General features: G+C 42.1%; 1 long non-coding RNA gene across 1 annotated transcript; it reads left to right on the top strand.

Moving 5' to 3' along the window:
• The first annotated feature begins 254 nt into the window (after positions 1–254).
• On the top strand, positions 255–11,066 carry LOC116751660. The gene is made up of 3 exons (XR_004349312.1): positions 255–265; positions 10,417–10,419; positions 10,919–11,066. It is a non-coding gene; the product is annotated as an uncharacterized LOC116751660 (long non-coding RNA).
• Positions 11,067–14,515: the final 3,449 nt, after the last annotated feature.

The raw sequence follows: 14,515 nt of genomic DNA, 5'->3' as shown, positions 1-14,515 counted from the left end.
ATGTATCATTTAAAGCTTGTGTTTCCTTATTTATTTTCATTTTGGATGATCTGTCCATGGGTGAAAGTGGGGTGTTAAAGTCCCCTACTATGAATGTGTTACTGTCGATCTCCCCTTTTATGGCTGTTAGTATTTGCCTTATGTATTGAGGTGCTCCTATGTTGGGTGCATAAATATTTACAATTGTTATATCTTCTTCTTGGATCGATCCCTTGATCATTATGTAGTGTCCTTCTTTGTCCCTTTTAATAGTCCTTATTTTAAAGTCTATTTTGTCTGATATGAGAATTGCTACTCCAGCTTTCTTTTGGTTTCCATTTGCATGGAATATCTTTTTCCATCCCCTTACTTTCAGTCTGTATGTGTCTCTAGGTCTGAAGTGGGTCTCTTGTAGACAGCATATATAAGGGTCTTGTTTTTGTATCCATTCAGCCAATCTGTGTCTTTTGGTGGGAGCATTTAGTCCATTTACATTTAAGGTAATTATCGATATGTATGTTCCTATTCCCATTTTCTCTATTGTTTTGGGTTCGTTATTATAGGTCGTTTCCTTCTCTTGTGTTTCTTGTCTAGAGAAGTTCCTTTAGCATTTGTTGTAAAGCTGGTTTGGTGGTGCTGAACTCTCTCAGCTTTTGCTTGTCTGTAAAGGTTTTAATTTCTCCATCAAATCTGAATGAGATCCTTGCTGGGTAGAGTAGTCTTGGTTGCAGGTTTTTCTCCATCACTTTCAGTATGTCCTGCCACTCCCTTCTGGCTTGTAGGGTTTCTGCTGAGAGATCAGCTGTTAACCTTATGGGGATTCCCTTGTGTGTTATTTGTTGTTTTTCCCTTGCTGCTTTTAATATGTTTTCTTTGTATTTAATTTTTGACAGTTTGATTAATATGTGTCTTGGTGTATTTCTCCTTTTATGGGACTCTCTGTGCTTCCTGGACTTGATTAAGTATTTCCTTTCCCATATTAGGGAAATTTTCAACTATAATCTCTTCAAATATTTTCTCAGTCCCTTTCTTTTTTTCTTCTTCTTCTGGAACCCCTATAATTCGAATGTTGGTGCGTTTAATGTTGTCCCAGAGGTCTCTGAGACTGTCCTCAGTTCTTTTCATTCTTTTTTCTTTATTCTGCTCTGCAGTAGTTATTTCCACTACTTTATCTTCCAGGTCACTTATCCGTTCTTCTGCCTCAGTTATTCTGCTATTGATCCTATCTAGAGTACTTTTAATTTCATTTATTGCATTGTTCATCGTTGCTTGTTTCATCTTTATTTCTTCTAGGTCCTTGTTAACTGTTTCTTGCATTTTGTCCATTCTACTTCCAAGATTTCGGATCATCCTTACTATCATTATTCTGAATTCTTTTTCAGGTAGATTGCCTATTTCCTCTTCATTTGTTAGGTCTGGTGGGTTTTTTATCTTGCTCCTTCATCTGCTGTGTGTTTTTCTGTCTTCTCATTTTGCTTATCTTACTGTGTTTGGGGTTTCCTTTTTGCAGGCTGCACGTTCGTAGTTCCCGGTGTTTTTGATGTCTGTCTCCAGTGGCTAAGGTTGTTTCAGTGGGTTGTGTAGGCTTCCTGGTGGAGGGGACTAGTGCCTGTGTTCTGGTGGATGAGGCTGGATCTTGTCTCTCTAGTGGGCAGGTTCACGTCTGGTGGTGTGTTTTGGGGTGTCTGTGGCCTTATTATGATTTTAGGCAGTCTCTCTGCTAATGGGTGGGGTTGTGTTCCTGTTTTGCTAGTTGTTTGGCATAGGTTGTCCAGCACTGTGGCTTGCTGGTCGTTGAGTGAAGCTGGGTGCTGGTGTTAAGATGGAGGTCTCTGGGAGATTTCCACCGTTTAATATTATGTGGAGCTGGGAGGTCTCTTGTTGACCAGTGTCCTGAAGTTGGCTCTCCTACCTCAGAGGCAGAGCCCTGACTCCTGGGCTGGAGCACCAAGAGCCTTTCATCCACATGGCTCAGAATAAAAGGGAGAAAAAGTAGAGAGAATTAGTAGAAGTATGAGGAAAGAAAGAAGGAAAGGAGGAAAGGAAGGAAGGAAGAAAGAAGCAAAGAAGGAAAGAAAGGAGGGAGGGAGGGAGGAAGGAAGGAAGGAGGGAAGGAAGGAAAAAAGACAGAAAGAAGATACAGTAAAAATAAAGTATAATATAGTTATTGAATTAAAAAATATTTAGAAAAAAAAAAAGGGACGGATAGAACCTTAGGACAAATGTTGGAAGCAAAGCTATACAGAGAAAATCTTACACAGAAGCATACACATACACATTCACAAAAAGAGGTAAAGGGGGAAAAATCATAAATCTTGCTCTCAGAGACCACCTCCTCAATTTGGGGTGATTCGTTGTCTAAAGGAGGGAAGGAAGGTAGGAAAGAAAGAAAGAAAGAACGAAGGTAAAGTATAATAAAGTTATTACAATTAAACTTAATTATTAAGAAAAAGAATTTCTAAAAAAAATCATGGACGGATAGAGCCCTAGGACAAATGGTGGAAGCAAGAGTATACAGACAAGATCTCACACAGAAGCATACACGCACACATTCACAAATAGAGGAAAAGGGGAAAAAATCATAGATCTCACTCCTAAATTCCACCTCTTCAATTTGGGATCATTCCTTGTCTATTCAGGTATTCCACAGATGCAGGGTATATCAAGTTGATTGTGGAGCTTTAATCCGCTGCTTCTGTGGCTGCTGGGAGAGATTTCCCTTTCTCTTCTTTGTTCTCATAGCTCACAGGAGCTCAGCTTTGGATTTGGCCCTGCCTCTGCGTGTAGGTCGCTGGAGGGCGTCTGTTTTTTGCTCAGACAGGACGGGGTTAAAGGAGCCGCTGATTCGGGGGCACCGGCTCACTCAGGCCGGGGGTTGGGGGATGGGGGAAGGAGGGGCACTGTGTGCGGGGCGGGCCTGCAGCGGCAGAGGTGGCGTGACGTTGCACCAGCCTGAGGCCCGCCGTGCGTACTCCCGGGGAAGTTGTCCCTGGATCCCGGGAACCTGGCAGTGGCGGGCTGCACAGGCTCCGCGGAAGAGGGGTGTGGAGAGTGACCTGTGCTCACACACAGGCCCCTTGGTGGCGGCAGCAGCAGCCTTAGCGTCTCCCGCCCGTCTCTGGGGTCCGCGGTTTTAGCCGCGGCTCGCGCCTGTCTCTGGGGTTCGCGCTTTTAGCCGCGGCTCGCGCCCGTCTCTGGGGTTCGCGCTTTTAGCCGCGGCTCGCGCCCGTCTCTGGGGTTCGTGCTTTTAGCCACGGCTCGTACCCGTCTCTGGAGTTCCTTCAAGCATCGCTCTTAAACCCCTCTCCTCGTGCACCAGGAAACAAAGAGGGAAGAAAAAGTCTCTTGCCTCTTCGGCAGGTGCAGGCTTTTCCCCGGACTCCCTCCCAGCTAGCCTTGGTGCACTAACCCCTTCAGGCTATGTTCAAGCCGCCAATCCCAGTCCTCTCCCTGCACTCCGTCCAAAACCGAAACCCGAGCCTCAGCTCGCAGCCCCGCCCGCCCCGGCGGGTGAGCAGACAAGCTTCTCGGGTTGGTGAGTGCCGGTCGGCACCGATCGTCTGTGCAGGAATCTCCCCGTTTTGCCCTCCGCACCCGTCGCTGTGCACTACTCCGCGGTCCCGAAGCTCCCCGCTCCGCCTCCCGCAGTCTCTGCCCGCGGAGGGGCTTCCTAGTGTGTGGAAACTTTTCCTCCTTCACAGCTCCCTCCCACTGGTGTAGGTGCCGTCCTTATTCTTTTGTCTCTGTTTTTTCTTTTTTTCTTTTGCCCTACCCAGGTACGTGGGGAGTTTCTTGCCTTTTGGGACGTCTGAGGTCTTCTGCCAGCCTTCAGTAGGTGTTCTGTAGGAGTTGTTCCACGTGTAGATGTATTTCTGGTGTATCCGTGGGGAGGAAGGCGATCTCCGCGTCTTACTCTTCCGCCATCTTCAAGGTCCCCCCCAAGCATTTTAAATAGAGTATAAATTGGTGAGGATAGAAGACTGTGGCATGTGAATGGGAGGTGTGGAGCCATGTAGGGGAAGCAGTTTTGAGAGAAGGTTATTTTAGGTTTGGGACGGTGTGAAGTCGCTTGGAGAGCAGCAGGAGAATCCTGTTAAGTGTAGAGGAAGAGTAGTGACCAAGGGAGAGAAGTGATGATTGATGTAGTTAGGGCCAAAGGAAGTTCTTAGGAGATATAGAGATGGCAAGGTGAACTTTCTGAAACCTGTTGTTTTCCAAAATGTGAGAGAAGAATCCTGGGAGCTCATTGAAAAGAGGAACGGCATCAGATTTATTTTTGTAATCTCAGTATCTAGTTAACTTAATGGTAAAGGCACATTTATTCATTCTCTAAACATTTAACAAGAGCATACTCTGTGCCAGGTACAGAGCTCATGGCTGGGGATCCAGCAGGGAGGCCTAACAGACAAATCTCTCATAGAAGTCACATTCAAGTTTGTGGGGTAAAACAGTGCATGGGTTGTGGAGGAGACAGTGTTCACTGAATATTCATATGCTCCTCTCTTTTTCCCAGCATTCCTTGCAGTGAGGTTGGAACCATGTGACTAAATCTGGCCAATGGACTGTGGGCATGCATCGCTTTCTGGTTTAGGCTGTATAGAGCCAGTGTGCAGCCTCCATATCTCCTCCTCTGCTATGGTTACCTTGGAAACCACATGCTCATGAAATAATACTTATCCATATTAACTGCAATATGCTCTCATATCTCCTATTTGTTTTGATTCGCCTTCTCTCCATTTCTCTTTCTGTCTCCTGCCATCTCTTCTTCCATCCCCCTTTGATTTTTCTTTCAAGGGCTGATTCCAACAGCTTAAACTGATTTCATGAGTGATTATTAGGCTCTTTGAAAAAAGTGTTGTAGATCAGCATTTTCAACATTTAATCTGTACATCATAAGGGATCTTGTTAATGCAGATTCTGATTCAGTAGGTCTGAGTTAGGGCCTGAGAGTTTCTAAAAGGCTCCCAGGTGATGATGGTGCTTGTTCAAGGACCACACTTTATTTTTTTGTGGTATGCAGGCCCCTCACCGCCGTGGCCTCCCCCACCGCAGAGCACAGGCTCTGGACACGCAGGCCCAGCGGCCATGGCCCACGGGCCCAGCCGCTCCGCAGCATGTGGGATCCTCCTGGACCGGGGCACGAATCCGCGTCTCCTGCATCGGCAGGCGGACTCCCAACCACTGCACCACCAGGGAAGCCCAAGGACCACACTTTAAATAGCAAGGTTCTAGAGGGTATTCCTGAACTCTGGTAATGAAATTTCTAACAAAAACTTATTTCTCTGGAATAATGCACACATGCACATGCAACAGATTTGTATGTATGCATACAAATGTATGCATATGTATGTATATGTGTCCTCACAGTTGCTTGACAATATATCTCCTCCCAGGCACCCTCAATGGTACCTTTCTTCTTAAAGACAGGATATGTTCAAACTTTTGTTTATTAACTGGTGTTTTAGTAGTGTGCCATTTCATTATATCTGTTGAGTGGGTGAACACACATAGTCATTCTTGAGAACAGTTATGAATGTCTGTGTGTGAAGGAGAGATGCTAGGGGATTAGGAGATCAAAACCCTATGAGAGATGAAGCAAGCTTCTTGTGCCTGGTGGAATTCCCACTCCCTTGCTTGGCTTCCTCCAATCTCTGTTACTCATGAGAGCTCTTTTAGGGACATCAGAACATGTAATTCCTGCTGTCTGTAAATGTCTCCTTTGGTTTTCATCTCCTAAATGAAGTTCATCTTCTTTGTGTCTGTTGACATGTGCCATAAGTCTCATCACCTTCCAGTCTCTTAAATCCTCTGCCCTTATTTGCAGGACCCTACACTTACGTATGTATTATTATCGTTGGCACGGCTGTTTTCATGACAATACATCAACATGTTTGCTAACAGTGATGAATCTGGGGGAACAACTGATACAAAAATATGAGATTTACACAGAGAAGAATTAGCTGAAAGTACATAAATCATCAACATTAATACTATTAAAGTAAGAGCTGACTGTAAGGGCCTCTGTACTGCCATAGCAGCATTTAGTGTTTTGATGGTAACCTTTACAGATACACTAATTTTATGTCATTATAGGAGTAATGTTTATGAGAAAAACAAAACAATCTTTCTTCAAATATGCACCATTAAGAAATACAATAAATCCTTGAACATCCTCTAATTTAGAGTCAAAAATGCCTTACATTTCCAATCTACTCTTTTTCTTTTCTTTTTTAAAAATTTAATTGAAAAAACTGAAGAATAGTTGCTTTATAATGTTGTGTTAGTTTCTGGTGTACAGCAAAGTGATTCAGTTATATATGTGTGTGTGTGTGTGTGTGTGTGTGTGTGTGTGTATATATATATTCTTTTCCATTATGGTTTATTACAAGATATTGAATATAGTTCCCTGTGCAATACAGTAGGACCTTGTTGTTTACCTATTTTATGTACAGTAGTTTGTATCTGCTAAACCCAGGCTCCTAATTTATCCCCCACCTCCCCTTTCCCCTTTGGTAACCACAAGTTTGCTTTCTATGTCTGTGATTCTGTTTCTGTTTTGTAAATAAGTTCATTTTGTATCATATTTGGGATTCCACATATAAGTGATATCATATGATATTTGTCTTTCTCTGTCTGACTTACTTCACTTAGTATGATAATCTCTAGGTCCATCCATGTTGTTGCAAATGGCAATATTTCATTCTTTTTAATGGCTGAGTAATAGTCCACATTTTATATATATATATATATATATATATATATATATATACACACACACACACACACACACATATATATATATATATGTATATATATACCACATCTTCTTTATCCATTCATCTGTTGGTGGACATTTAGGTTGCTTCTGTGTCTTGGCTATTGTAAATAGTGCTGCTATGAACATTGGGGTACATGTATCTTTTTGAATTACAGTTTTCTCCAGATATTTGCCCAGGAGTGGGATTGCTGGATCATATGGTAACTCTATTTTTAGTTTTTAAAGGAACATCCATACTGTTTTCCATAGTGGCTGTACCAATTTACATTCCCACCAACAGTGTAGGAGGGTTCCCTTTTCTCTACACCTTCTCTAGTATTTATTTATTTATTTAAAGAATTATTTTTTAAATTTTATTTTATTGTTTTATTTATTTACTGCATTGGTTGTTGCTACATGCGGGCTTTCTCTAGGTGTGGCGAGTGGGGGCTACTCTTTGTTTTGGTGCACAGGCTTCTCATTGCAGTGGCCTCTCTTGTTGCAGAGCATGGGTTCTAGGTGTGCGGGATTCGGTAGTTGTGGCACGTGGGCTCAGTAGTTGTGGCTCGCAGGCTCTAGAGGGCAGGCTCAGTACTTGTGGCACGTGGGCTTAGTTGCTCCGTGGCATGTGGGATCTTCTCAGACCAGGACTTGAACCTGTGTCCCCTGCATTGGCAGGCAGATTCTTAACCACTGCACCACCAGGGAAGTCCTCTCCAGTATTTATTATTTGTAGATTTTTTTAATAATGGCCATTCTGACTGATGTGAGGTTATACCTCACTGAAGTTTTGATTTGCATTTCTCTAATAATTAGCAACATTGAGCATCTTTTTGTGTGCCTGTTGACCATCTGGATGTCTTCTTTGGAGAAATGTCTATTTAGGCCCATTTTTTAATTGGGTTGTTTGTTTTTTTGTTATTGAGTTGTATGAGCTGTTTGTATATTTTGAAAATTAAGCCCTTGTTGGTCACATCATTGGCAAATATTTTCTCCCAGTCCATAGGTTGTATTTTTGTTTTGTTTATGGTTTCCTTTGCTGTGCAAAAGCTTTTAAGTTTGATCAGGTCCCATTTGTTTATTTTTGCTTTTATTTTTATTGTCTTGGGAGACTGATCTAAGAAAACATTGCTATGATTTATGTCAGAGAATGTTTTGCCTATGTTGCCTTCTATATTTTTCTGTTTTTCCTAATCTCTTATGTGCCTGCCTGCAAAAATGTGAGGAGAACAGCACATGAGCATTTTACATGGACCCTTGGTTCTGAGCAAAGTTGGCTTCCCCATGCACTAATCTCTGTGCTTTAGCCCACAGAGACCAGCATTAGGCATGGCTTTGAATTGTGATAATGACATATTTCAGCTGATTTGTCAACCAGAACTGTTTGTCAGTGGCCAGCCTCTTTAAGTGGCATAAGGAATCCAGTAAAACAGAACCTTAAATCAGAATTCTAATGATTCATAAAACATAAAACAAACCTTAAATCTAAAGGGTACTTGAGTACCATCTTTTGGCCATGAGGCCACATACTACAAACTAAGGCAAAAACTGAAAACCTGGAGTGGCCTGATGTATGAGAATAGGAAAGTTGTCCACAGCCCCAAATAAATGGCAGACCACACAATTCTGCCTCCAGAATGGTTAATAATGGTGTGTGGAGGCTCTTCTCCAAAGATGGCCTTCCAATGAGGCATGCCTCCCTTGACAGACTTTCTGGCAGGTGGGTGTGCCAAACAGATGGGTGTTCAGATACACAGGTGTTCAGATGTTACTGGCAAACTTGGATCTACATGCCCTACATGTAGCAAAGCCTACTGACACTAGTTGTAGTGAAGGAAAGTAAAATGCTTATTGCAAGGCACCAAGCAAAGACAACGGACAGTTCTTGCTCAAAAGACCAGAACTCCCTGATGGCATACAGGGAAGTGTTTTTAAAGGCAGCACTAGGGGTGTGGGTTTCAGGGTGTATGATCAGCTCATGGACACTCTTCTGACTGGTTGGTGTTGAGGTAACAGGGTGAAGTTTCAAGAATCTGAATCATCAACTTCTGGTCCCAATGAGTTCAGAGTCTATGTACTTGTGGTCAGCAGTTTCCATCTGGTGGGAATCTGGTTCCTGTAAAAACAACTTAGGAATGTGCATCAGACATTATTATCTATGTCCTTCAGAGAGAAATGGAAGGTCTGGTGACTCTGCTATATGGCTGATCTATTGTTTAAATTTTTACCAGTTTCCCTGCCTGACAGCTATTCTTTGTTTCTACGTGTTCACATTTTCCTAATCATTAACTCTTGAGCCAGCTTTTGAGACTCAGGGGAGCCTGAAGCAAAGCCTTTTACTTAAGAGAGAGGGAGCACAGGGTGGTAGGCTTGTATACCTGAGAGGGTCCCAAAGAGTCCTGCTTGGTGTAACAGACAGACAGATGTTTAGACTGATTTCAACAGATTGACAGATGTTCTGACAGACAAGTGTTTGGACACATGGACATTCAGACACACGATTATCAGACACATGGACAGGGGTTCAGACAGATGTTTGAACAGACTGACATTCAGAAAAATGAACAGATGTTCAGACAGATGGTTGGTTGGACAGATGTTCAGACAGAGAGCCATTTTTGCAGATAAGCATGCAGACAGATGGATGTTTGCACAGACAGACTGATGTTCGGACAGTGGGTGTTCAGACAGATGGACATAAGTTAAGAAAGATAGACATTCCAACAGATGGACATTGGAACAGATTGATACACATTCAGACAGATGGGCATTCTGACAGATGGGTGTTCTGACACACAGATATTCTGAGATGGACTTTCTGAAAAATGGATATTCTGATAGATTCACATTTAGACAGATTAATATTGAGAAAGACATTCTTACAGATGGACATTCAAACACATGGACAGACATTCTGACAGAGAAACTTTCTGGCAGACAGACTTTCTGACAGATGGGCATGTGGACAGATGGGTGTTCAGACAGACCAGTGTTCAGATGGATGGATGTCCCCACTAACTGACAGGCAGATGAACAGATATTCACAGAGAGGGAAGTTCAGACAAACAATTCTTCTGACAGACATTTCAGCAGACAGGTGTGCTGACAGATGTTTGGTGGCAACCCTGGATGAAGTGAGTCTATCTGTGCCATTTTTTCCAATACCATTTGCTCACTCAATGTCTCTGTATCACATTTTGGTAATTCTTGCAATATTTCAAACTTTTTCATTATCATTTAATTTGTTATGGTGATCTGTGATCAGTGATCTTTGATATTACTATTGTAATTGTTTTGGGGTGCCAAGAATGGCACCCGTACAAGATGGTGAACTTAATTAATAAATGTATGTGTTCTGACTGCTTCACTGACAGGCTGCTCCCCCATCTCTTTCCCTCTCCTTGGGCCTTTCTCTACCTTAAGACACACAATATTTAAATTAGGTCAATCTAGAGGCCTACAATGACCTCTAAATATTCAAGTGAAAGGAAGAATCACATGTGTCTCACTTTAAATCAAAAGCTAGAAATGATTAAACTTAGGGAGGAAGGCATATCAAAAGCCCAGATAGGCCAAAATCTAGGCCTCTTATGCCAAACAATTAGCCAAATAGTGAATGCAAAGGAAAAGTTCTTGAAGGAAAGTAAAAGTGCTACTCCTTTGAACACATGAATGATAAGAAAGTGAAACAACCTTATTGCTGATATGAAAAAAGTGTTAGTGGTCTGGATAGAAGATCAAACCAGCCACAACATTGCCTTACGCCAAAGCCTAGTCCAGAGCAAGGTCCTAACTCTCTTCAATTCTATGAGGGCTTTGAGTAGTGAGGAAGCTACAGAAGAAAAGTTTGAAGTTAGCAGAGGTTGGTTCATGAGTTTAAGGAAAGAAGCTGTCTCTACAACATCAAAGTGCAGGGGCTGATGTAGAAGATACAGCAAGTAATCTAGGACATCTAGCTAAGATAATTAATGAAGATGGCTATATCAAACAACAGATTTTTAATATAGCCTCATATTGGAAGACGACGTCATCTAGGACTTTCATAGCTAGAAAGGAGAAGTCAATGCCTGGCTTTAAATCTTCAAAGGACAGGCTGACTCTCTTGTTAGTGTTTAATGCAGCTGGTGATTCGAAGTTGAAGCCAGTGCTCATTTACCATTCTGAAAATCCTAGAGACCTTAGGAATTATGCTAAATCTACTCTGCTTGTGTTCTATAAATGAAACAACAAAGCCTGGATGACAGCGCATCTGTTTTCAAAATGGTTTACTGAATATTCTAAGCCCACTGTTTAGATCTTCCACTCAGAAAAAAAGATTCCTTTCAAAATATTACTGCTAACTGGCAATGCACCTGATTATCCGAGAGCTCTGATGGAGATGTACAACAAGATTAATGTTTTCATGCCTGCATCTGTTCTGGGTCAAAGAGTAATTTTGACTTTCAAGTCTTCTTATTTAAGAAATACATTTTGGGAATTCCCTGGTGGTCAGTGGTTAGGACTCCATGCTCTCATTGCCAAGGGTCTGGGTTCAGTCCCTTGTTGGGGAACTAAAATCCCACAAGCCACGCAGTGCAGCAAAAAAAAAAAAAAAAAGGAAAGAAAGAAACACATTTTGTAAGGCTATAGATGCCATCGGTAGTGATTCCTCCAATGGATCCTGGCAAAGTAAATTTAAGAACATTCGTGATTCATGGGAAGAGGTCAAAATATAAACATTAACAGGAATTTGGAAGAAGCTGATTCTAACCCTCGTGGACGACTTTTTGAGAGGTTCAAGACTTCAGTGGAAGAAGTAACTGCAGATGTGGTGGAAATAGCAAGAAAACAAGCACTAGAAGTGGAGCCTGAAGATGTGATTGAATCGCTGCAATCTCATGATAAAACTTTAATGGAGGAGTTGTTTCATATGGGTGAGCGAGAAAAGTGGTTTCTTGAGATAGAATCTACTCCTAGTAAAGATGCTATGAAGATTGTTGAAATGAAAACAAAGGATTAAGAATATTTCATAAACTTAGTTGATAAAGCAGTAGCAGGGTTTAGAGGATTGACTACAATTTTGAAAGAAGTTCTACTCTTGGTAAAATGCTACCAAAGAGCATGGTATGTTACAGAGAAATTGTGAAAGGAAGTCAATCGATGCCACAAACTTCATTGTTGTCTTATTTTAAGAAATTGCCACAGCCACCCCAGTCACCTTCAGCAACCACCATGCTGATCAGTCAGCAGCCATCAACAGTGAGGCAAGACCCTCCACCAGCACAAAGATTACAACTAACTTGCTGAAGGCGCAGATGATGGTTAGCAATTTTTAGCAAGAAACTACATTTAAATTAAAGTATATACATTATTTTTTAGACATAATTCTATTACACATTTAATATACTACAGTACAATGTGAATGTAATTTTATATGCACAGGAAAACCAAAAACTTCATGTGACTCTCCTGCGTTGTCTACTTTATTGTGGTGGCCTGGAACTGAACCTACAATATCTCCACAGTATGCTTGTATTCAGACACAAAGACCTATGTTGAGGCATATGAATGTTCCAAAGGGTGGACAGACATACTAACAGATGGCTGTTCTGATACATGGATGATCAGACAGAAGGACAAACCTCAGATGACTGGATGTTTGGACAGATGGACAGAAGATGTTCTGCCAGATAGATGTTCTGCCAGAAAGGCAAAATTAGAACTATTTACAGAGAATCTGTTGATGAGAATTACCTAAAGATTAGCCAAAAAGATACTCCATAACGAAATATATAAAGAAGGAACCACAATGAGATGGGCAGGAGGGGTGGAGACAAGGTATGGTCAAGATCCACAACCAACAAACTGGAAGATAATCATAATTGCAGAGGGTCTCTCAAAGGAGTGAGGGGTCCAAGCCCCACATTAGGCTCTTTAGCCTAGGGGTCCTACACCAGGATGATGAGCCCCCAGAATGCCTGACATGGAAGGCCAGTGGGGCTTGTGTAAGGAAGAGTTGGAGGGCTGTAGGAAACAGAGACTCTGTTCTTATACAGCACATGAAAAATCTCACATGATTCAAGACCCAGTGTGGGGGCAGTAATTTGAAAGGAGATTGTGTTAAATCCACTTGTTGATCTTTGAGAGCCTCCTGGAGAGGCAAGAGGCAACTGGGACTCCCTCGGGGGACACAGACACAGGTGAGAGCCATTTATGGAAGCTCGTTCTACCATGAGGACACTGGTGCAGGCAAGCCCCATTTGGAGTCCTCCCTCAGGCCTATTAGTGCAGGGAGCTTACCTGTCCACCAACTGGGTTCCCAGGACTCCCCAGGCTCAGAATTCAGCCATGAGGGACACAGCCCTGCTCACCAGTGGGCCAGCACCAGTCCTGGGCCTTGTCCCCCAAGGCTCACAGCCAGCTGCTGGGACCCAGCCCCATCAACCAGTGGGTCACCACAGCTCCAGGTCCCCCAGGCCATGCAGCCAGCCACACTGAACTGATGCCACCCATCAGCAAGCCAGCAGCCTCCACACAAAGCAGGGCCTAATAGCCAAGTAAGCCCAGGGGCTAGCCCTGCCTACAAGCATGCCCACAGTAGTCAGCCCCATTACAATAGAAGGGCCCATGCAGCCCACATAGGGGGCACCCCTAGAGCATATAGCTCTGATGTCCAGAAGGGAGGGTGCTGCTGGACCCCATAGGACATCTCCTAAATAAGGTCACTTCTTCAAGATTGGGAAACATAACTGAACTGCCTAATACACAGAAATAAACACAGAGAATTAGGCAAAATGAGGAGACAGAGAAATGTGTTGTAAACAAAGGAACAAGACTAAACTCCAGAAGAAGAACTAAGTGAGGTGGAGATAAGCCATCTACCCAATAAAGAGTTCAAGGAAATAATCATAAAGATGCTCAGTGAACTTAGGAGAAGAATGGTGAAAATTCTCACACAGTGAGAATTTAACAAAGAGTTAGAAAATATAAAGAAGAACCAAATGGAGCAGAATAATACAATAATCAATAAAAAAATATGCTAGAAGGAAGCAACAATAGATTAGATGATACAGAAGAATGGAGCAGTGAACTGGAAGTCAGAATAGTGGAAATCACCCAAGCTGAACAGAAAAAAAGAATTAAAAGAAATGAGGATAGTTTAAGAGACCTCTGAAACAATGTCACATGTACTAACATTCACATGATAGGGGTCTTAGAAGGAGAAGAGAGAGAGAAAGGAACTGATAACATATTTGAAGACAAAATAGCTGAAAACTTCCCTAACCTTGGAAAGACAACAGACATCCAGGTCCAAGAAGCACAGAGTTGCAAACAAGATGAACCCAAAGAGAGCCACACCAAGATACACTGTAATTAACATGGCAAAAATTAAAGATGAAGAGAGAATCAAGAAAATCAACTAGTTATCTACAAGGGAACTCCTGTAAGACCACAAGCTGACTTTTCAGCAGAAACTTTGCAGGGCAGAAAGGAGTGGCATGATATATTTAAGGTGATAAAAGGAAAAAACCTGTAACCAAGAATACTCTATTTGGCAAGGCTATCATTTAGATTTGAAGGAAAGATAAAGCATATTACAGATAAGCAAAAGCTAAAAGAATTCAGCACCACTAAACTGATTGATAAGAATTGTTAAAGGGATTTCTCTAAGTGGAAAAGTAAAGACCACAACTAGAAATATTAAAATTATAAAAGGAAAAACCTCATTGGTAAAGGCAATATACAGTAAAGGTGTAGATCAACCACTTATAAAGCTAGTAGAAAGGTTAAAAGACAGAA

This window comes from Phocoena sinus, chromosome 3 (genome assembly GCF_008692025.1).
Source record: "Phocoena sinus isolate mPhoSin1 chromosome 3, mPhoSin1.pri, whole genome shotgun sequence".
NCBI classification, from domain to species: domain Eukaryota; kingdom Metazoa; phylum Chordata; class Mammalia; order Artiodactyla; family Phocoenidae; genus Phocoena; species Phocoena sinus.
This window is presented reverse-complemented; position numbering and strand designations above follow the sequence as displayed.